General features: G+C 49.2%; 1 long non-coding RNA gene across 1 annotated transcript; it reads left to right on the forward strand.

The window, feature by feature from the left end:
* The first annotated feature begins 6,099 nt into the window (after positions 1–6,099).
* Positions 6,100–18,392, forward strand: LOC129647638 (uncharacterized). The gene is made up of 2 exons (XR_008712399.1): positions 6,100–6,346; positions 18,134–18,392. It is a non-coding gene; the product is annotated as an uncharacterized LOC129647638 (long non-coding RNA).
* The last annotated feature ends 4,272 nt before the right edge of the window (positions 18,393–22,664 follow it).

Genomic DNA, 22,664 nt, shown 5'->3' on the forward strand with positions numbered 1-22,664 from the left:
CGCGGCATGTGGAATCTTCCCCGATCAGGCATCAAACCCACGTCCCCTTGCATTGGCAGGCAGATTCTCATCCACTGTACCACCAAAAAAGTCCTTCACTTCTTTTTAAGGCTGAACACTTTTTTGTCACGTGGATTTACCACACTTTGTCCATTCATCCACCAATGGACATTTGGGTTGTTTTCACCTTTTGGCTATGGTTAATAATGCTGCTATGAACACTGGTGTTTCAGTATGTTTCAGTCCCTGCTTTCAATTCTTTTGAGTAGAGACCTAGAAGTGGGAATTTTTTTTTTATCATATTCTGTGTTTAATTTTTGATGAACCATCATATTGTTTTCCACAGCAGCTGTACCATTTTACATTCCCATCAACAATGCAGAAGGGTTCCAATTTCTCCACATCCTCACCAACACTTGTTATTTTCTGCTTTTTTTGATAATGGCCATCCTAATGGGTATGAAGTGGTATCTCATTGTAGTTTTGATTTGCATTTCCCTAATGATTAATTGGGGAATTATTGAACATCTTTTCATGTGCTTATTAGCCATCTGTATATCTCCTTTAGAGAAATGTCTATTCAAGCCCTTTGCTTATTTTTTAAATTGGTTGTTTGGTTCTTTGTTGTTGAGTTATAGGAGTTCTCCATACGTTCTGAACATTACTCCCTGGTCAGATACATCATTTGCAAATATTTTCTCTCATGCTGTAGACTGTCTTTTCACTCTCTTGATAGAGTTTTAAATTTTGATAAAGTCCAATTTATATATTACCACCCTGGTAGCTTAGCTGGTAAAGAATCTGCCTGCAACGCAGGAGACCCAGCTTTGATCCCTGGATTGGAAAGAACCGCTGGAGAAGGAAATGGGAGCCCACTCCAGTATTCTTGCCTGCAGAATCCCATGGACAGTCCATGGGGTTGCAAAGAGTTGGCCTGAGCGACTAACGCAGGCACTTTATGTATTTATTTTTTCTTTGGTTGCCTGTGCTTTTGGCATCATATCCAAGCAACCACTGCCAAATCTCATGTCATGAAGACTTCCGCCTACATTTTCTTTGAAGACTTTTATCACTTTAGTTCTTACATTTATGCCTTTGATCCATTTTTGTACACGGTGTAATGTAAGGGTCCAACTTTATTCTTTTGCACGTGGATGTCCAATTTTCTTACCTAGGACACTTTTAAAACTCAAGTCCAGCCTCACCCTAGACTCTGTGTGGTGGGGCCCAGGCACCAGCAATCCCCAGGTCCTCAGGTGGTGCCCAAGGGCATCCCAGGCTAGGAACCACTGCCCTACTGCACTTCTTAGTCCTTCTTAGTCCCAGGTCATCTCGTGTTGGTCTGTCTCCCCACTTTCTAGCACAAGGCATGGCCCATGAGGTATTCAACGGGGTTTATGCTGGGCCTGGTGTGGGATATCATAGCCTTGGAACTTCTCAGTCACATGGGTTCCATGCCCAGGGCTGTGACAGGTACATCTGAGGAGATGAAGCAGAATCAGCCGCAGGCTCAGCCCCAGGAACCGTGGGTGGCCTCAGGAGAGATTACAGAGTCTGATGGTAACGGACTGCTTGGAGGGTGTGGGACAGGCTGTCCGTGCTACAAAATCAGAGAAGTCTGGCTACTGCGGGGAGGGCTCCTGGGGATAGAGCTGGGCGGGCCAAGGAGGAAAGGGTATTCGGGGGAGGAAAAGCTTGAGCAGAGGTGCAGAGGTGAGTGCATACGGAGCAGATCGGGGAGCCTCGCTGGAGAAGCCTCCCAAGGAGCACAGAAGGAGCAACCTTAGGGGAATTCCCTGGTGATCCAGTGGTTAGGACTCCACACTTTCACTGCCAAGAGCACAGGTTCAGTCTCTGGTCGGGGAACTAAGACTCTGCAAGCTATGTGGTGTGGCCCCCAAAATTAAAAAAATAACAAAGAAAAATTTTTTAAAAGGAGTAAGCTTAGCAGCTGGGAAAGATTGAAGGCAGAAGGAGAAGGGTTCGACAGAGGATGAGATGGTCTGATGGCATCACCAACTCAATGGACATGAGTTTGAGCAAGCTCCAGGAGTTGGTGATGGATAGGGAGGCCTAGCGTGCTGCAGTGCATGGGGTCCCTAAGAATTGGACGTGCCTGAACGACTGAACAACAACAACAAATAAAAAAGTTTAGCAGAAGCCGATGGCTATTAAAAACACGTCTGCTTTTCAATTACGTTTACTCATCTTACACTGGGGATAAGGGCAGCACCAACCTCACAGGGCAGCTGGGGGAGAAAGAAAGGCCCCTGGAACCATACCTGACACAGAAGAAGCACTCAGTTATGTCAGAATCCTTTGCCACAACTGTCTTTAATCTGAAAAATAACACTAAGAGACATCTACCATTATCTCCATTTTTTAAAAAAGAGGAAAACTGGGGTCAGAGAGGTGAAGTGAGCGGCCCAATGTCACACAGCAGGAATGAGCCACGATTCAAACTCTGTTCTGACTCTAATGCCCATGCACAAATCTTCCATAAACCTGGGGGGCCAAAGGCTAGATTCCTGGGATCCAGATCTAAGACGGCCTCCCAAGGCCACTGTGCCTGGCCCAACTCCTTTGTTCTGCAGAGAAAGACACCCAGAGAAGCAGGGCTGAGAGCACAAAGCCCCACAGCATGTCAGGGCAGAGGGATCTGGCTGAAGCTTCTAGATAAACCGATGGGCAGAACGGGTCGCTGAGGCCACCAGCAGTCACTCCTCAGCAGGTCAGTGAGTACCGCATGCCCTGTTCCCAGCCAGCTCAGCAGGAGAGCGCTGGGGAGCTGGAGCATCACCCAGGGTGGGGGGAGGCTGCCACCTCCTGCCTCTCCCCTCGAGCTGGCAGAGATCACCTGGAGTGGCTCTCAGCTCCCATCCCCCTCAGTGAAGGCCCAGAGCCCAGAAACCCCCTGACAGGCCCCCACTGCAGCTTCGTACCCACCACAGGGAGGAAATGGGGCAATTATAGATGACCTTTGCAGGGAGCAGAGTGTAAACTGGAATCCATTTGCCTGAGCAGTCTTCATCATTACCGCAGCAATTATTCACAACAAGCCATTGTGGCCAAGGCTTCAGCGCAGGTGCTCTGGCCCCTGTCATCCCCCTCCCAGGCTGTCCTTCGTCCCCTGGCATAATCTCCTGCATTTGCGCAGCCTGCTGCCTCTCCACTCACCAGTCACAACTACAGAGTGGGCGAGCAGTCCATCATCAACCCCGGTTTGGGAAATGTTAGGGGGTACAGTAAAGAATGCCTGAATATTTCCTGTTCATTCCCTCATTGCCAACTTTTCCAATAACTCACAGCTCCTTCCCCCCACCCCCGCCCCGCCACATCTAAATAACCTCTGGAAGAGTTAAGGGATGAGATGTGAGTCATTCACACTTTAGTATAAATGAGTTTACTCAACCAGCTTTCTGCCTGATGCCTAGCTGAGATCCTGCCCATTTGGGGGTTGGTTGGGAATTAGGAGTGTTGATAGAAGAGGAAAGAGAAGAGAGCAGGAAGAGGGAGGGCGAAGAGGTGCTCCTGAGAGAGGTATTAAGAGTAAGGGACTTTGAACTAGCCAATGGCTTGAATGGTATATCTCATAATAAGAACTGGAGAGAGGCTTGAACTTGTAGTAACTAACACTCATGCTAGAATCCCGACAGTAATGAACCAGTGTTTGCCCGAGCTCCATGGGACATATCAAGTACAGCAGAGAGACCTGCCTATACAGTGCTTAGCTGGATATCGGTCCGAATCCTCACTACTCAAAGCATGGCCCACGGGCCAGCAGCACTGGCATCAACTGGGAGTTGATGAGAAATGCAGATTTGGGCCCATAAGGCCTCCTAACTCAGAATCTTCGAGCAAGGTCTCCAGGAGACTGCTGAGCCCATCAAGGTTGGAACAGTTAGGCCCAGAGAGTCCCTGGAATACCTGCTTCTAAGAGTACTTTGATGGGCAACAGGCTGGGGGCCGGGGTGCTGAGGTGCTGGTCCTGAGTTGCTTTCTAAAGGAAGGGAGGAGCCACAGGCCAGGAAAACTGAACAGCAAACTGGGGGCCCTGGACTTGGAATCCACCACCGGATTCATGGTCACTTTGCACTAACTTGCTGCATGACTTTGAACAAGTGACTGGCCTTGATTTCCCCTTCTGTCCTAGGGAGCTGACACGATGTTCTCTTGCTGTCTTTGGGGGCAGCAGTGAAACCCAGAGGAGTTGAGATGAGAAGCATTTTGGAAACTGTGAAACACTGGAGAGGGTGCCTCCCTGCAGCTGCTGCCAGCTGTCCTCGTGAGATTCATAGAAGGTGGCCTCGTGGGCAGCAAAATGAACCCATTTCCTTCCACAGCCCTTTGGAGCTCGTCTATCAGGCTGAAAGGAAATGGCTAAACCAAGTCACACGAGGATGTTACTATCCGATGACCTCTTAATGCATCCACCAGGATTTGGTTTTGCCAAAGACCCTTGGAAATTGGATATCAGGTACAGTCAAGCAGGGGTGGTCCCAGGGCTCCCCAAATCTCACACCCACCCACATACCACGGAGCGGCAGTTTCCCACCCTGACTGCACAAAAGAATCACTGATGTTTCTGGTAAAGCTATGAATTTATATTACCATAAAATACTTCCATAAAAACAACAGTATGTTCATTTGAAAAAATAAAACAACAACAAAAGACTATACACCCAGGCAAGGAACAAGATTTTAAAAATAAAAAAGTCTGAGAAAGGAAAGGAAAAAAAAGAGAATCACTGATGCCTGGACCACCAGCATGGCTAAAATAAAATGACAGACAATATCAAGTGTTGGTGAGGCTGCAGAGCAACCAGAACTCTGGAACACTGCTGGTGGGGCTATAAAACAGTGCAGCCACTTTAGAAAACTATTTGGCTCTATCTACTAAAGTTCACCAACCCTGCCACTCTCGAGTGGACACCCAACAGTAAGGAGTGCTCACGGCCACCAAACGGCATGTACATAAGGGACTTCCCTGGAGGTCCAGTAAGACTCAGTACTTCCACTGCAAGAGAGGGAGTGCCGGTTCACTAGATCCAAAAAAAATAAAAGGCAGGGAGGCATGTACATGAATGCACAAGGCGGTGGGATTCACACTGGCCCCCACACAACCCAAATGTCCACCAGTACCTGAGAGACTAAATAAAGTGTGTGCTGGGCACCCCACCCCGAAGCCCTGCCTCAGGACAAGGGTGTGCCCGAGCTGTGAGGAATATTTACTGCTGACAAGTCTGAGTCCTTCTCCAAGGACTGTCCTCCACCTCGCAGCCCCCTCACAGGGGAAGCTCACATCCAATAACTGGTTCTTACAGGCCTGGATCCCTGGATTTTTAATGCAGGACAACCCTGATGTGCCGTCTCAGCCTTAGCACTCCTCAGGGGATCAAGCGAAGCCGGTGTTAAAAGTGCACCGTCAGGGATTTCCCTGGCAGTCCAGTGGTTAAGATTCCACACTTTCAATGCAGGGGGCACGGGTTCAAATCCTGATTGGGGGAACTAAGACCCCAAGTGGCGAGACCAAAAAATAAATAAAGGAAAAACCTAGGAGCACTTAAAAAAGAAAAAGTGCACCGTCGATTCAACCCCTCCTTCTCCCTGCCCTGTTCTGCTTCCCTCACCTTGTACAAGGAGAACAAGACCCTTAGTCTTTCCTGCACAAAAATCATTTCAGAGCCTGTCTCCCCAGGAACCCATCCTGAATCAGCATCAGGAGCAGCTCTCGGAAGCAGCCCCGGAACCCGCAGATGGAGCTGGGTCACCCACTGCGGGCCGACAGTGAGGGCCACAGCCGGGGCAGCACTGGCCACGGGCTAGCAAAGCAGTGAAGCTGCAAACCCTTTTCCACGTTGGACGGGAGGGGAGCACACTACGGGGTTGGGCAGTCTCTCCAGAGTTTGAGACTGGGGCGGGTGGGTGGTGATTAATGATAAAGCCCATGGAATGGGCTGGCTGTTGCTGGGGCTCTCGTGTGCTGGAGAAAGACAATTCTAAAAGGCTGAGAGTGATTAATCACTAATTTAAGGCCAAGTGTGGAAGCCAAGGGCCTTCTTAGCTGCATATAAATCCTCCTCTCCTGCAGCTGGAGGGGAGGGGAAAGCTAAGGAGCAGGCGCGGAGCTTAATTATAAGCAGAGCAGAATGTCAGGGAAGGCGGAAGTCTCAGCCCAGGATGAGTCTTCAGCACCAAGGTCAGGTCCTGCTCTTTCCTCAGAAAGAAGTGTCTCTCCAAGGAAGTGTCCCCTTGGAGTCCAGAATGCGCCCTGCTGGAGGATGACGCGGGGATCCTGCCTTAGAACTAGCTTGTTCCTCGCCTGACTACCAGAGCAATAGCTAAGGTAAGTCACACCTCAGCTGGCTGCCCGAGGGAGCCTAGTGCTGGCAGAACACAGTAGATGCCATGGGGGATGGGGTGGGGGGCGGGGCTGGGTCAAGGGGGCAGGGCATAGAGTCCAATAAAGGAGAGTTAATTCCACACACACACTGACAAGGACCCCGATAGACGGTACTAGCATGGTGCTTGGAGAAAGCAGTCACAGGGGACTCCCTGGTGGTCCAGTGGTTAGTGAACCACCACTAAGGACTCGGTTCTTGCACTGCCAAGGGCCCCAGGTTCAATCTCTGGTCAGGGAACCAAGATTCCAGAAGCTGCATGGCCCAGCCAAAACAAAGTGGTATCCTGGCACAAGAGGTAGAAATGCCCGGGCTGCAGACAGTGGAAGAGAAGTCAAAAGGCTCCGAGAGGTGAGCACGTCGGGTGAATACGGCGCGTCAGGCTGGAGAACCCACCAGGCGTCCGTCTTCCGCAGGACAGCCTCACGGAATCGCTATCTGCCAAAGGCGTAGGAAAGTGTTGGCCGCAGGGTGGCGGGCCGCAGCAGCCTGACAAGCTCAGGGCTGTGTCCTCTGAGGACCTGAGACCAGGAGCCGCTGGGACAGAACTGGGCACCCTGACACAATGATGGTGAGAGGGTCCCCACGTAAGAGGCCAGGTGACTGCACTGACTGGTCAGAACAAGGTGGGCGGCGTTATCACAGCTCTTGTGTGGGTCAGAGGGCAGCTGCGAGGCCCTGACCCGCAGAGCTTTGCATATGGAAGATGGTTACCAGAACCAGGCATGTCAAGGGGCAGCCAGAACCCAGCCCACTCTCTGTAACCAAAAGAAACCAAGGCGTGATGACCCCTGGGCTGCACCCCAATAAAACGTCATGATTTCTTGCCCAGTTTCCAGACTTGAGCAAGGTTTCAGGTCCAGCTGATGGAAGGAGAGGCCAGGTGCCTCGGAGCAAGTGCCCTGCGGCCCCAGAACAAGTATATATGGTAATGCTCCCACCAGACCCTCCCCAGAGGGGCTGGCACAGCCATTCATCAGGAAAAGGGAACTGGGCAAAGAGAAATCCACAAATACCCAGGCATCTCAAGGACTATGAGACACAGGGGCCCCGACAGTCATCACAGCCCCGTTAGAATAGGACCATATGGGAACCACAAGATAAATGGATTCCTGGCCCAGGTCCAGCTCCCAGGGTGTCCCGTGGGTCCACCCCAGGTCCCTCTGTACGATGTGGGGGCAGTCACTGCCCTGTCTGGCTGGTGTGTGCCCTGCAGGTGAAAGGCTGCCCTAGGCAGGGAGGTCAAGGGAGCGGAATGTAGACACATACTGAGATCCAGGCCCTGTGAACACCCAGAGTGTCCTCGGAATCCACCAGACTCCTCTCAAAATCCCAGTCCACCCGGCCCCACCCCCGCCTGCTCCCCATCCCCAGGCTCTGCCTCCCTCCCACCGGCACCAGCTCCCCAACTGCATCACCCCAACAAACAGTTCTCTCCCTCTCCCACGTGACCCAGTTTTCCCTCCATATGGGACCTTTCCTATATGGAGAAAGGGCAGTGTTTCTGTCACTAAAAAAAAAGTCCCATGCTGCATGCATGCTGCCCTCAGCTCCTGACTGCTTGGCTTGCTCCCTGGCTTGTGGAGGACACCCACTCCCTCCTGAAGCCCTCCAATCCGGCTCCGGCCTCCCCCAGTCCCCGCCTTCCTCCTCCCTGTGCTCAGCTGCCACCCCATCGTCAGCCCTGACACACGTGGACCCCTGCTTCTCTAACACTGCACACACACACACACACACACCCCCACCGCAGTCACTCCTTGGTCTCTCCAACCTCTGTGCCTGTACCCTCAGCCCGGCCTGGGATCCCTCCTCTTCCCCACCTACGTCCACTCTCGAGGGGCGTTCATCCGGCCTGTGGCTTTAACACTTCACTCCAGTTTCCAGCCCCAGCTCTGCCACTGAATTCCAGCCTGTAAACCCAACCACCTCCTCAATGGCTCCCCCGTTTGGATGTTAAACAGGTAGGCAGACACGTTCCAGCAGAACTCTTGATTGCTCAGCTCTCTTCTCCACCTCCGAAAAGGACACCTCTATTCACCCACATGCTCCAACCAAAGTCCTACATTCCTCTCCTTCCCTCACCCCCACATCCCACGATTCTCCCCTCACCAGACCCAGAATCCAGCCCCCTGCCCCGCTGCCGGGGGTGCTGGGTCCACACCACAATCTCTTCCACCTGGAAGACGTGTCGTTTCTTAAAAGGTCTCCCTGCTTCCATCCTTGCCACTTCAGTTCATTTGCCTGACAGTTATTGTAAAATATAATTTTGATGTGTCCCACCCCTGCTGAAACCCCCTAGTGACTCACGTTTCACTGAGAACAAGCTGCCCGGGACCTCCAGGCCGACAGGTCAACATGGCGGGTCCCACCCTGTCTGTCTTTACCTCCAGCCTCTCCACCCGCCCCTCGCTCCCCTCCTGCCAGTTTGTCCTTGCTGCGTCCCTGACACAAATCGGGCCTTTGGCTGCCTCAGGGCCTTTGCGTCTGCTGCTGGACAGCTCTTCCTGTGATGTCCATGGGCTTGCTTCCTGCCTTGTTTAGGTCTCAGATCAGTGTCCCTGACCCCCACCTCATCTAAAACAGCCATCACCCCCTGGTCCCTACCCCTGTTCCATTTTTCCATTGTAACACTTATCACTCCCTGATGTTACTTTTTTAAATCAATAGACTATTTTTCGGAGCAGTTTCAGGTTCAGAAAGAACTGAGCAGAAAATAGAATTCCCACACAGCACCCTTCCCTCTGATACACACACACATATACTCCCCTACCCTCAACATCCCTCATCAGTGTGGTTCCTTTGGTGCAATCAATGAATCAACACTGACACATTATCATCAACCAAAATCCATCATTTACACTAGGGTTCACTCTTGTTGTACAGTCTATGGATTTGGGCAAATGTATAATGGCATGTAACTACCACTTTAATCTCATATGGAAGAGTTTCATTGCCCTAAAAACCCCTCTGCTCCATTTATTCGTCCTTCTCTCTCTCCAAACCCCTGGCAACCATGACCCTTTTATTGTCTCTGTAGTTTTGCCTTCTCCAGAATATCATATAGTTGCAATCACATAAGTTGCCTGTTCAGATTGGCTTCTTTCATTTAGTAATATGTCTTTTAAGGTTCCTCCATGTCTTTCATGGTTTGACAGCTCATTTCTTTTCATCGTGGAATAACATTCCATTGTCTGGGTATATCACAGTTTGTTTATTCATTCACCTGTTGCAGGTCATCCTGGTTGCTTCTGGGTTTTGGCAATTAAATTTCTTAATGTTCACAATACACAGTAGCAAGCTAAAGGCACGGACGAGTCCTGCAATAAAGAAAACTCTTTCCCTTGGTTGAATTTGCTTTTTCCCAAATTGAAGCTTTCAAACTGTGGTGTTGGAGAAGACTCTTGAGAATCCCTTGGATGGCAAGGAGATCAAACCAGTCAATCCTAAAGGAAATCAATCCTGAATATGCATTGGGAGGACTGATGCTGAAGCTGAAGCTCCAATACTTTGGCCACCTGATGCGAAAAGCTGACTCATTGGAAAAGAGTCTGATGCTGGGAAAGACAGAAGGCAGGAGGAGAAGGAGATGACAGAGGACAAGATGGTTGGATGGCATTATCAACTCAATGGACGAGTTTGAACAAACTCCAAGAGATAGAATGTGAAGGACAGGGAAGCCTGGTGTGCTGTCCACGGGGTCCAAAGAGTTGGACACGACTGAGCGACTGAACAACAACAATCACATGTCCAAGTGCAGCTTCCTGCCTCCTGGAACGAGCTCACCCCAGGAGGACCCCTCTGGGCTAGGGCACCCAGGAAGGGTTTTCCTTGAAGGAGAGGAACTGAGAGCAACAAAACAGCGGGAGGTACCCAGGTAAAGCGAACAGTGGAGTCTGGGGGCTTGGAGCATGTGGACTGGGCTGGAATGAAGACCCCAAGAGAAGCTGTGGAAACTAAACCAGGGCCCTGACTGGTGCCGCACAGCCGCACAGCAGCTGGTGCCCATGGGCGGGCCGCCTCCCTCCTTTGTGTCTCAGCATCACTGTGAGACGAGGCCCTACTCCCTAGAGCTGCTGAGGCTCTAAGTGGGTCCTTAGGTTGGTTTCTAGAACTCAAACAGCCTAATGCTTCCAACACCCAGACTGAGTCTCTAAAGACCATTCCCCAGTAAATGGGTCCACAGGGAAAAGACAACCGATAGAAATGGGAAAAAATATTTGCAAATCATCTATATGATGAGGGTCCAGTATCTGAATACATAAAGAACTCTAAAAACTCAACAATAAAAAGAAAATTTACCCAATTTTAAAATGGGCAAGAGTATGAAAAGACATTTCTCCAAAGAAGATACAAAAGTCCAATAAGCACAGGAAAAGATGCTCAGTATTATCAGTCATTAGAGAATGTAAATCAGGCCCACATTAAGGTGTTACTTCCCATGCACTAGGGTGGCTATGATTGGAAAAAAAAAAAAGGACAGTAACAAGTGTGGTGAAAATGAAGAGTAACTGACACTTTCATACGTTGCAAGGAGGGAATGTATATGTCTAGAAACAGTCTGGCAATTCCCCAAAAAGTTAAATATAGAGTTACCATATGATACAACAATTCCATTATAATTATATATCCAAGAAAAATGAAAACATCTCTACATAAACGCTTATACATAAATGCTCATAGAAGCATTATTCATAATAACCAAACACTGAAAACAACTTAAACATCCATCAATGACTGAACGTATAAACAAAATATGTAATCCACACAATGGAATATTATGCAGTCACAAAAAGGAATAGAGTACTGTTCAGTTCAGTTCAGTCGCTCAGTCGTGTCCAACTCTTTGCGACCCCATGGACTGCAGCACACCAGGCCTCCCTGTCCATCACCAACTCCCGGAGTTTACTCAAACCCATGTCCGTTGAGTTGGTGATGCCATCCAACCATCTCATCCTCTGTCATCCCCTTCTCCCACCTTCAATCTTTCCCAGCATCAGCATCTTTTCAAATGAGTCAGTTCTTCGTATCAGGTGGCCAAAGTATTGGAGTTTCAGCTTCAGCATCAGTCCTTCCAATGAATATTCAGAACTGATTTCCTTTAGGATGGACTGCTTGGATCTCCTTGCAGTCCAAGGCACTCTCAAGAGTCTTCTCCAACACCACAGTTCAAAAGCATCAATTCTTCGGCGCTCAGCTTTCTTTATAGTCCAACTCTCACATCTGTACGTGACTACATATACTGTTACACGCTACATGTAACAGGGAAGAACCTTATAAACAGTGTGCTAAGTCAAAGGAGCCAGAAACAAAAGGTAAAATTCACTTATATGAAATATCCAGAATAGGCAGATTGATAGACACGGAGAACAGATGGGTGGCTGCCAGTAGCATGAGGAAGCGGGAATTGAGCAGTGACTGCTAATGGGTTTCTTTTCGGAGAGATGAAGATGTTCTGGAGTTAGATAGTGCTGGCGATTGTGATAGTGGTGATTAGAAGCAGCGATTCACAACTTTGTGAATGTGCTAAAAGCTGCTGAATTATACATTTTAAGAAGGTGAAAATTATGGTGTATGAATTATATCTCAAATTTGTAAATGTATATGTATGTATTGGGTTGGCCAAAAAGTTTGTTCAGGTTCTTCTGTAAAATGTTATGGAAAAACTTGAATGAGCTTTTTGGCCAACCCAATATAATTGTATGTATATCTCCATGTACAATGTGTTTTCCGGGTCCTCAGAAATGCAATCAGTCATTTCTTCAGATCTCTGAGCCCCTGCCATGCCTCCTTGGACCCGCTGCCTGCCCCATCTCCATGTATAATGTGTTTTCCGGGTCCTCAGAAATGCAATCAGTCATTTCTCCGGATCTCTGAGCCCCTCCCACGCCTCCTTGGACCCCCTGCCTGCCCCACCCACAGGCTGCATTGCTCAGCTGAGCCGGGCAGTGACGGCTGGGGTGCTGTGGTCCACAGGGAGACCCGTGTGCCCAGCAGCGGCCGGGAGGCAGGAGAGCCCTGAGAGCCGAGGCCGTCCCACCTCTGCTGCAAGTTAACGTCAGCTTTCCATCACATTTTTCTCCCCCACCAGATGGTGAGTTTTCTAATTTGATCATTTTGTTTGCCAGACTTCTATAAAGAAATTTTCCTCTTCATCTATTTTGTTATTCTGAAATCTGGCGTATGTAGCAGGATAAAGGCTTGATTCCTTCCCTTGATCGTTTTTCTAGAGAAATCAGTTGGTGCTGTAGCAACCTCTAAAGGTGACCAATGAGTACTTTTTCTAGTTTTAAAATATTTAAGTATATAAAATAGGTTATACATTTTAACAAGTTAATATAAAACCAACAGCTCAGTTCAGTCGCTCAGTCGTGTCCGACTCTTTGCAACCCCATGGACTGCAGCACGCCAGGCCTCCCTGTCCATGGCCAATTCCCAGAGTTTACTCAAACTCATGTCCATTGAGTCGGTGATGCCATCCAACCATATCATCCTCTGTCGTCCCTTTCTCCTCCTGCCTTCAATCTTTCCCAGCATCAGGGTCTTTTCAAATGAGTCAGTTCTTTGCATCAGGTGGCCAAAGTATTGGAGTTTCAGCTTCAGCGTCAGTCCTTCCAATGAATATTCAGGACCAATTTCCTTTAGGATGGACAGGTTAGATCTCTTGCTGTCCAAGAGTCTTCTCCAACACCACAGTACAAAAGCATCAAATTCTTCAGTGCTCAGTTTTCTTTATGGTCCAACTCTCACATACCTACATGACCACTGGAAAAATCATAGCTTTGACTAGACAAGCCTTTGTTGGCAAAGTAACGTCTCTCCTTTTTAATATTCTGTCTACGTTGGTTATAACTTTATAGAAGAAAAGTTATAAAGCCAATAGCCACCATTAATATAAAATCACCACCATCTAGGTCAAAAATAGAGAACTGCCAGGGCTCCAAAAGACCCCTGTGAACACTTCCCCACCACAAGCCCTTCTTGTGGGTTTGTGGGAGAGCCTGGAGGGACCAACCATTCTAAATAGCTGGGGTTATTAGCTGCTTTGTTTTGGGTTTGACCACAAAGTATGCATCCAAAACCAAAAAGTTCTGTCTCTTCTTGAATTTTAATTAATGGAATGATGTATTATTTTATGCCTGTCTTTTTTGTTTTCAAAATCAACATTTTCTTTTCATCATGCAACTAGATTCTTCTTTGCAGGAGTAGTCCCTTAGTTTTTATCTTTGCACAGTGTTCTGATATGTGAATGTATCGTGATTTACTTATCCAGTTTACTGTTTGCAGACATCAATGTTGTTTTCTTGTGAAAAATGATGCTTGGAACATTCTCATCCATGTCTTTGGATAAATATATGGGTGCGTCCTGCAGGGTGTATCCCCAGGAGCGGAACTGCTGCATTGCCGGGAACGTTCACTAGCATTACTAGATAATGCAGCTCACAAGCAGTGTGTGTAGGAGCCCAGGCTCCCTGTTTTTGCAGACAGTTGGCTATTAGCAGGCTTTTCTGTCATTCGGAGTTTGTATTTTTTTTTAACGTTTTGATCATCATCATGGATTTTTATAAATTTGATGAGTCCCAGTCCGTCGGTCATTCTCAGTGATGCTCAGATTGTCCTCTCTGGTCAGTGGGAACCTCCTGAAGTTGACTCTGGCATCATTCATACGGTTTTGGAAGTGTCCTTGCTTCCTGGAATGAAGTTTTACAGCTCCTCAGAGCTGCAATCAGTCATTTCTCCAAAGAGCTAGAGGAGCAGGGGGCAGGCCAACTCCGATCTCTGGAGCTGATGCAGGCTGCGGTGCTCACCCCCAGTCTACTGTTCCAAGGCAGTCTAGAGGGGCCCCTTCCCACCCTTACCCTCCTCGGCTGGAAATGTTATAACTTGATTTCTCCCTGCTTAGGCTTATCTTGGCCCTGTGTGGGGAAACGTGAGCGGGGAAGGAAGCCTGCTCTGATCTGCCCCCCGCCCCTCACTCTGTCCAGGGGCGCCTGAGCCAGCTTTGCAGCTTACTAGGGACAGCTGGTGTGAGGGCAGAGGGGCCCCCAATGCCCAGCCCAGCTGGGGCTGCCAGAAGGTCCACCCAGCCAGCTGGGGCCAGTGACAAAAGTGGTGAGAAGGGGTGCGGAGGCAGGGATCCTGGCCCCCGGAGGGTGGGGAGGCCTCCCATCAGAAGCGCCCCACCTGGGGCAGGGCCAAGTGGGGCAGGCGAGACAGCAGCCGGTCACCCAACACCCGGTGAGCAGGCGGCGGCGGCAGCCTGGCGTCCGATGGAGCTGCTGATAGAGGTGACACCAGATATCCTGCTGTGGGGGTGGGGGGAGCGGGGCAGGGGAGGCAGGAGCAGAAAGAGCCATGCTCAGGGGGCGGTTTGCATCCCAGCTCCTGGAAGGACCTGGGCTTGGAGCCTTAGGGCCCTCTGCAGCCTCAGCTTGGCCCATCCAAAAATGGGGTGCTGGGAAGGTGAAGCGAGCTCATCAACACAACGAGCCTGGCACGGTGCTCAGCACATAGTAAGTGCTCAACAAACATCACATGCTCTCATTACCAAAGTCGGGGCTGCTGAGGGCTCAGCAGGGGTCAGCAGGGTGGGGGGTCAGCTAAATGCAGAAAGAGGCACAGAGTGAAAGCTCCAGGGGCCAAGGACGGGGTGGTTTCATTCACCACTGAATGGTCGGTGCCCCGTTCAATCTGGGCACACAGCGCTCAATATATATTTGTTGAATGAATACGTGAGAGTAAAACAGTGGCCCAGTAGCCACTAAGACGCTTTATCAACTAATGAGGGCATCCCAGTAAGAATCCGAAATCGAATCCCAGGTCTACTCCGCTGGCTGTGGAACCCCAGGCAAGTCATCCCCATCCCAACATCAGCTTCCTTACTTATCAAAACAGCAATAACGGTAACTAATAAAGGCCTTCCTCATCAGCTTATGGCAGGGCTCGAAGCAGAAACTGGATGTGAGGCGAGGGTGGTGCTGTCAGAGCCCTTCATCGACGGGGTGCCCAGCCCTGAACCACTGCAGGTGGGCCACAGATGCCCCCTTCTCCACGGAGTTGTTAGTTTTCACTGTAGTTGATTTACAATATTAGTTTCAGGTGTACAGCATAGGGTTTCAGTATTTACACAATTTACACTCCATTAAAAGATACATCCAGATAATGGCTGTAATTCTCTGTGCTGTATAGTATATCCCTGTTGCTTATCTATTTTACACACAGCAATCTTTGTCTCTTAACCCCGTGCCCCTCTCTTGCCCTTCCCCGTCCCACACAAACTCACACACACACATACACTCGCACTAGTCTGGTAACCACTAGTTCGTCTACATCTGTGAGTCTGTTTCTCTTTTCCATACACATTTGTCTGTTTTCCACATATAAGTGATTTTATGCAGTATTTGTCTTTCTGACTTCATTTCACAAACCATAATGTTCTCTAGGTTCATCCATGTGGCTGCCAATGGCAGAATTTGATTCTCTTCTGTGGCTGAGTAATACTCCAGTGTGTCTGTGTGTGTGTTTGTGTGTGTGTGTGTGTTGACACACCACATCTTCCTTAGCCATCTGCTGATGGGCATCTGGGTGGCTTCCATATTTTGGCTATGGTAAGTAATGCTGCTATGAAAACTGGGGTGCATGTGGCTTTTTGAATTGGTGTTTGGACCACAGCTTTAGGTGGGCGGCCTCAGCTAGGGGTGTCTTGGAGGTCATGCTCTAGTGACCTAGTCCTGAGAAGAGGCTCCAAATGCCTGGCTCCTTGCCTCAAAGGAGGACAACCCTGCACTTACTGCTCCCACTCCAGGGCTCCCTACGGGACCGGAGCTGGACTCAGCTGAAAGCACCTTTCCCGGCTCCTTCCCGACCCCATCAGACGTCTTGCTCTCTCCCTCCTGTGTGCATGCCTGCAGGAAACCACGGTCCAGGAATCTCCTTCTTAGGTACAGCTTCTAGGGACTCTAACCTAAGACAGGAAGTATTTTATAAACTCTGAAGTGCCCCACACAAGTCCAGGGTTATTTTGCTTTCCAGAAAATGCTGGAAGGAGATGAGCTGACAGGCAGGGAATCTAAGTGGCAGAGGAAGTCTGCTCCTTGGGCAGAGTTGTGCTGCCCTGCTCTCAGGGAACTCACAGGCAGATAGGGGAGACAGCCCAGAAACAACGAGACTCATACGAAGGATGCCTGAGTGCGATGAAGGAGAACAGAGCAAGGTCGGCGGTGGAGAAGGACAGGGGCTGTCTTAGGTGCTCTGGGAAGGCCTCTCTGAGGAGGTGACATGGGCAGAGATGTGGACCTCTGTGGCCAGGCATAGGGAAGAGCAGAGCAAAGGCCCTGAGGCAGGAGGATATCTGATATGCCCGGGAAATGGCCAGGAGCCCAGCGAAGAGGGGAAGGCATGAAATGAGGTCAGCAGGACCTGACAGCCAAATCACACAGGGCCTTGTAGGCCACTAGAGGACTTTTTACAGGACTTGAGATTATATTCCAAGTAAGAGGGAGCCATTAAAGTTTTGAGCAGAGGAGGAAGATGATCTCATTTAGGTTTCAAAATGATCTCTTTGGCTGCTGGGGCAAGGGGGGCGCAGGGGGACCAGGGAGAGGCTGCTGCAGTAACCTGGGAGAGCGATGGCAGCAGCGTAAGTGGTGAGAAGCTGTGGGACTCTGGGGATCTTGACGTCAGAGCCTGGTGACTGCACGAGGAGGGCTCGGAAGATGAACTCAACTACCAAGTCACAGAGGGGACTGAGGAAGATGTTAAGCTACACCACAGGGATGCAATCCACAAAACCGACACTGCGGGAAATCCTACAAGACAAACAACCCGGCTTCTCCAACAATCAATTGCCAAGGACAAAGAAAAAGATGGAGGGGGGAAGTATGGATTAAAAGAGACTAAGACTTATCAACCAATCACAATGTGTGTGGACCTTATTTGGATCTTGAGTCAAACTAGATGTGAAAAAAGAAAAAAAAAAGGACATCTGACAACCAGGAATGTGAATGCTGAGTGGACATTCGACGAAATAAAGAAAATTATTTCTTCTTAAGTGTGATGATGGTATTATGATTATGTTAGGAGAAATCCTTATCTTTTAGAGACACATCTTGATATATTTGTGATGAAATCATGCCTGGGATTTGCTTTGAATTATTATGGAGGGGAGGGGTACAGAACTGAAACATGAGTTTGGCTGTGAGTTGACAGCATTTGAAGCTGAATGTTAGGGACAATGACGGTCCATTATACTATTCTACTTTTGGAAATGCTTATATTTTTTTCATGATAAAAAGTTTAAAAAGAAAAGGGACGAAAATCAAGTCCAAGGGGAGGAGCTGAACAGCATAAGGCCCCTCCATAAGTGTCAGGCCTGAACCTCAGCGGGGGCGTCCCAAAGCCCAGCCTTTGCCCCTGCCCTACTTCGGCTGCCTTTCTGCTCTGGTGGTCAGTCAAGGCTGGACCCAGGCGGGTGAGGGATAGAATGTGTGGCCCAGAGAAAGCCCAGGTGGGACAGAGTGGGGCTGGGCCAGCTGGGCCTCTGCCAGACCCTGCAAGGAGCAGGGAGAGCCCTGGGCCACCTGTCCCACCCAGTCCTGTGAGGCCGATCATCTGAACGATCTGGCTCCTGAATCTCCAACCAGCCTCATCTCCTGCTTCTTCCTCTGGGTTCCTGAACTGATCTCCCCCCCTGCCCCTGTGCCCAGCTCTCTGAATCTACCATCCTTCCCTTCCAGGTCTGCTTCTACAGAAGACCATCCACAATCAATCACCCCCAGCCTTTGGGAGCACACCTTCAAAGGACTCTCTTCACTGGGAGGAGGGGTCATCTCCTCTGCATCCAGACTGCATAGGTATGAATCCTGCCTCTGCCACTCACCTGCCAGTGTGACCTCAGGCAAGTCACTTGACCTCAGTTTCCACATCTGTAAAATGAGGTGACCTCATACGGTTACTGAGAAGACTAAATGAGTTAATAAATGTGGACAAACAGAACAGCGCCTGGCCTACATCAGAGGCCCTCAGACGCCCTCAGGACCCCTGGCACTGCTCTGCAGGGCCTGCCTCACTTCTCCATGCCCTCCTGACACCACAGTTACCTCCTCTCCCATCCCAGCATGTTTCTTTTTAAAAAATTTCCATTTTTTATTTATTTCTGTCACACTGCATAGCATGCCGGATCTTAGCTCCCTAACCAGGGATCAAACCTGTGCCCCTGCAATGAGTAGAAGCACATATTCTCAACCACTGGACAACCAGTGAGGTGCCCAGCGGTTGTGTCCACCCCAGGATTGGGAGGAGGAAAGAGAGGAGACACAAGCCCATGAGGAGACCAGCTAGAAACCAGTCACACGTGAAAGCAACCTAGGTGTCCACTGACAGAGGAGCAGGTAAAGAAGTTGTGACACATGCATACCATGGAATATTACTCAGCTATAAAAGGAATGCATTGGAGTCAATTCTCATGAGGTGGATGAACCTAGAGCCTATTGCACAGTAAGTCAGAAAGAGAAGAACAAACGTCGTATATTAACACATATAGATGGAATCTAGAAAGATGACGCTGAAGAACCTATTTGCAGGGCAGCAAGGGAGGCACAGGCAGAGAGAGCAGGCTTGTGAACACAGTGGGGGAGGAGGGGTGGGACGAATGGAGAGAGGAGCGTGGAAACATGCACATTACCACACGGAAAACAGAGAGCCAGTGAGAATATGCGGCATGACTCAGGGAACAGTGCTCTACAACCTAGAGGGGTGGGAAGAGGTGGGCAGCGGGAGGGAGGTTCAAGAGGGAGAGGACATATGTACACCTACGGCCGACTCATGTTGATGTATGGCAGAGGCCAACACGATGTTGTAAAGCGATTATCCTTCCATTAAAAATAAATAAATAAAAAAGCAAAACCAGTTACAAATAAAAACTCTTCAAACCCAAAGTAAGCAGCATCTGACTCCAATGGCATCAAACTTGCATTGGAGGGGAGTGTAATTTAAACGCTCAATTTTTTGAGACTTCTAAGAAAAATCCCAGGCATTATGAAGTGGAGTTTATGTTTTGTAAATTATGTTTTGTAGGAGTAACGACAATTGTGATATGAACGCAGAGCACAGGGTGCTAAAAAGCAAACATTGCCCTTCCTGCCTGGCACTTGACCTCCCAGTACTTGCCCAAGAGATAAACCATCAGACGTGCAGCTCTGGGGACATCGTTATGCAAATATGCACACAAGATACATATGTATATTTTATTTTGGGCCGAGTCGCATGGCTTTGGGGATCATCTAAAGGAAATGGCAACCCACTCCAGTATTCTTGCCTGGAGAATCCCATGGACAGAGGGACCTTGCGGGCTGCAGTCCATGGGGTCGCAAGAGTCGGACATGACTGAGTGACTTTGACTTGACTAAAGGTGCCCCCCAGCAGTGGAAGCGCTGAGTCCTAACCACTGGACCATCAGCAAAGTCCCCATATGCACTTTTTGAATGGATCATACTACACATGTTGTTCTACAAAGTCATTTGCTTTGACTTGCCAACATAGCCTGCCATCTTTCCACCCTGATATTAAGCTCTGCCCAGTTCTTTTCTCTGGGTCTTCAGCACCCAAAACAGTGCCCCGCACACAGAAGACATTCAGTCCACATTCACTGACCAAATGACAGAACAAAGAGCTACCTAAAATCACAGCCTCTCATCAGGTCCTAATTATGTCACCAGCCCTCCTGATGGACACTTAGCTTTGCCACATGGACCATTCCACCCAGCTCTGCATGCCAAGAGGGCGCCTACAGGAGAAGCCCTGGGGCGTGGAACTGCCCCATTAAAACCTCACCCGTGTATTCTATTGTACAAACAGTTTATTGAATCACAGTATATTTCAACAACAGTTTCTAAAACATAGCAAGCTCTTCCAAGTACTTGCTATTATTATTTATAAACATACAAATATTTCCGTATTTCCTAATTTATACCTTCTCTTTCCTAGAACTGTTTATTTCCATTTCTCTTCTTAATTTTTTTTTTAAATTTGCTGCAGTGGGCCTTGGTTGTGTCACGTGAGATCTTTCATTGTGGTGCTCGGACTCTCTCGTGGAACATGGGCTCAGTAGTCACGGCATGCATGCTTAGATGTCCTGCTGCATGTAGGGTCTTAGTTCCCTGACCAGGGATAGAACGCAAGTTCCCTGCACTGCAAGATGGATTCCTCACCACTGGGCCACCAGGAAAGTCTCTCTCTTCTTATTTTAATGTAAAAAATTCTAGAACTATGTGTATTTGAAGGAATAAACGCTGGCTTTCAAAAAAAAACTTGCAGCTATTGCCAAAAGAGGTCAAGCCAACCTCAGCTGATGGGAGAGTGCCAGTTTCCCACACCCTCTGCCACCTAAGAGCTTTCTTATGATGAAGACTTTTATTTCTCAAATGGATTATTCTTCTTTAGTGACTCCACCTTTGATCATCAAACCTCCTGAATAAATAATAGGATGGATCATTTTATTTCTAACAGCACTAGGGAACCAAAATTCACAAATGGACAATTACTTTCTAGACAGCGAACAGAAACAAATGCAAAAATTTTTTCAATGGACATCTTAATTTTTTCAAACTGTCAACTTCAAACAAGTGTCCCTCAATACAAAACAAGAGAAAACTAGGAGCGCTAAGCCCCCTCCCAGCCTCTCTCCCCTTCTCTCCCCCCACACCTCAGCCCAGTCTAGGGGACCCAGATTTAACAAATGAAAATACAGGACACTAAGTTAAATCTGACGTTCAGATAAACAACATACAAAATTTTTAGTACCAATATGTCCCAAGCAATATCTGGGACATACATATACCAAAAAACAAACAAACCAAAGCCTACTAAATGTGTTGTTTCATCTGAAAGTCAGATTTAACTGGGCATCCTAGAGTTTATCTGGCAAGCAGACCACAGCCCCCACCCAGTGTCTAAAGATCAAGTGATTTTTAAATAGGAGCCAAGACCCTCTTTGCCCTCCCAGTCTTTAGTCAACCTGCTACCCCAAGCTCGAGGTCTGCACAGGCATCCAGCCCACCCTCACAGAAATGCTCCCCACCCAGAGACGCCCCACCAACTTCCCTGGGATTAGAGTCTCTGTGCCGCCAGAGCCATCTAGGGCCAGGTTCCTGCTGCTCTTCTCCCTTCAGCCCGTCTCACACCTTCCCATCCATCCTTTCTGTCGGGGGTGCTGGCAGTCCCTTCGGACTGCCCAAGGGCACGTCCTGAGCCATACCCAGCATCAGAGGGACGCAGAGGTCCTCAGGCCCAGCTATTTCACAGCAACTCTGAAGGGCCCCTCCAGCTCCAGAGCACCCAAGCCGTGGGGGGCTCTCTGCTGGGCCTGCATCAGAGCTCCACTTTTAAGTCTATTTTTTATTCATTCATTGTGGCTGTGCCACACAGCATGTGGGATCCACCCTAGTTTCTGGACCAGGGATCGAACCCATGCCCACTTCAGTGGAAGCGGGGAGACCCAACCACTGGACCACCGGAGAATTCCCAGAGTTCCGCTTCTCTCTCCACTCACTCTCCTTCCTTGCCCTGCAGTCCACAGGCCAGGGATCGTTCCCCTGCCTGCCCCACCAGACCTGTCCCCACCTCCCCTCCCCGGTCCACAGGCCCCTGACCGGAAACCAGCCACTAAGTGTCCACAGTGGGTCGGTCTGGGGCTGGTTAATTTTTTTTTTTTAATTTGGGCTTTCCAGTACATTCTAGATTTTTCCACACAGGTACATATTACTTTAGTAATACAATAATAAAAATAATAATAAAAGCTTTTTTTTTTCTTTAAGAAAAATGTAAAACCAACCCAGCAGCCCTCCTCCTCTCTGACCTCCCACCTGCTTTCCCAGGGAGGTCTCCCCCCGAATCAGCGAACTCCCACCCCAAATGCCTCCCCAGTCCTGCCAGACCCACAGGCGGTTTCACTTCTCCACCGAAGGCTTTCTGCCACCAGCTCGTCCTTGCTGGGGGGCTATATGCAAATTCTGGAGGGGTTCTTAGTGCTGGTTGGGAGCAGGAGGCTAAGTCCTGAGATTGGAGAGTAAGTGTAAGAGGGGAACCACCATTTGCTAACTCCGTGGGGTCCTCTGCACCAGGCTCTGGGGGCCATGGGAACAGGACGCAGACCCTGCCTCCGAGGGCTCCACAGCTGGTGGGGTGGGGGCAATGGAAAGCCAGAGAGGACACTGTGTGAGGCGAAGTGGGCCAGGTGTGAGGAGGAGGAATTCGTGGAAGCTTCTGGAA

Source organism: Bubalus kerabau, chromosome 3, assembly GCF_029407905.1.
Source record: "Bubalus kerabau isolate K-KA32 ecotype Philippines breed swamp buffalo chromosome 3, PCC_UOA_SB_1v2, whole genome shotgun sequence".
Taxonomy (NCBI): domain Eukaryota; kingdom Metazoa; phylum Chordata; class Mammalia; order Artiodactyla; family Bovidae; genus Bubalus; species Bubalus kerabau.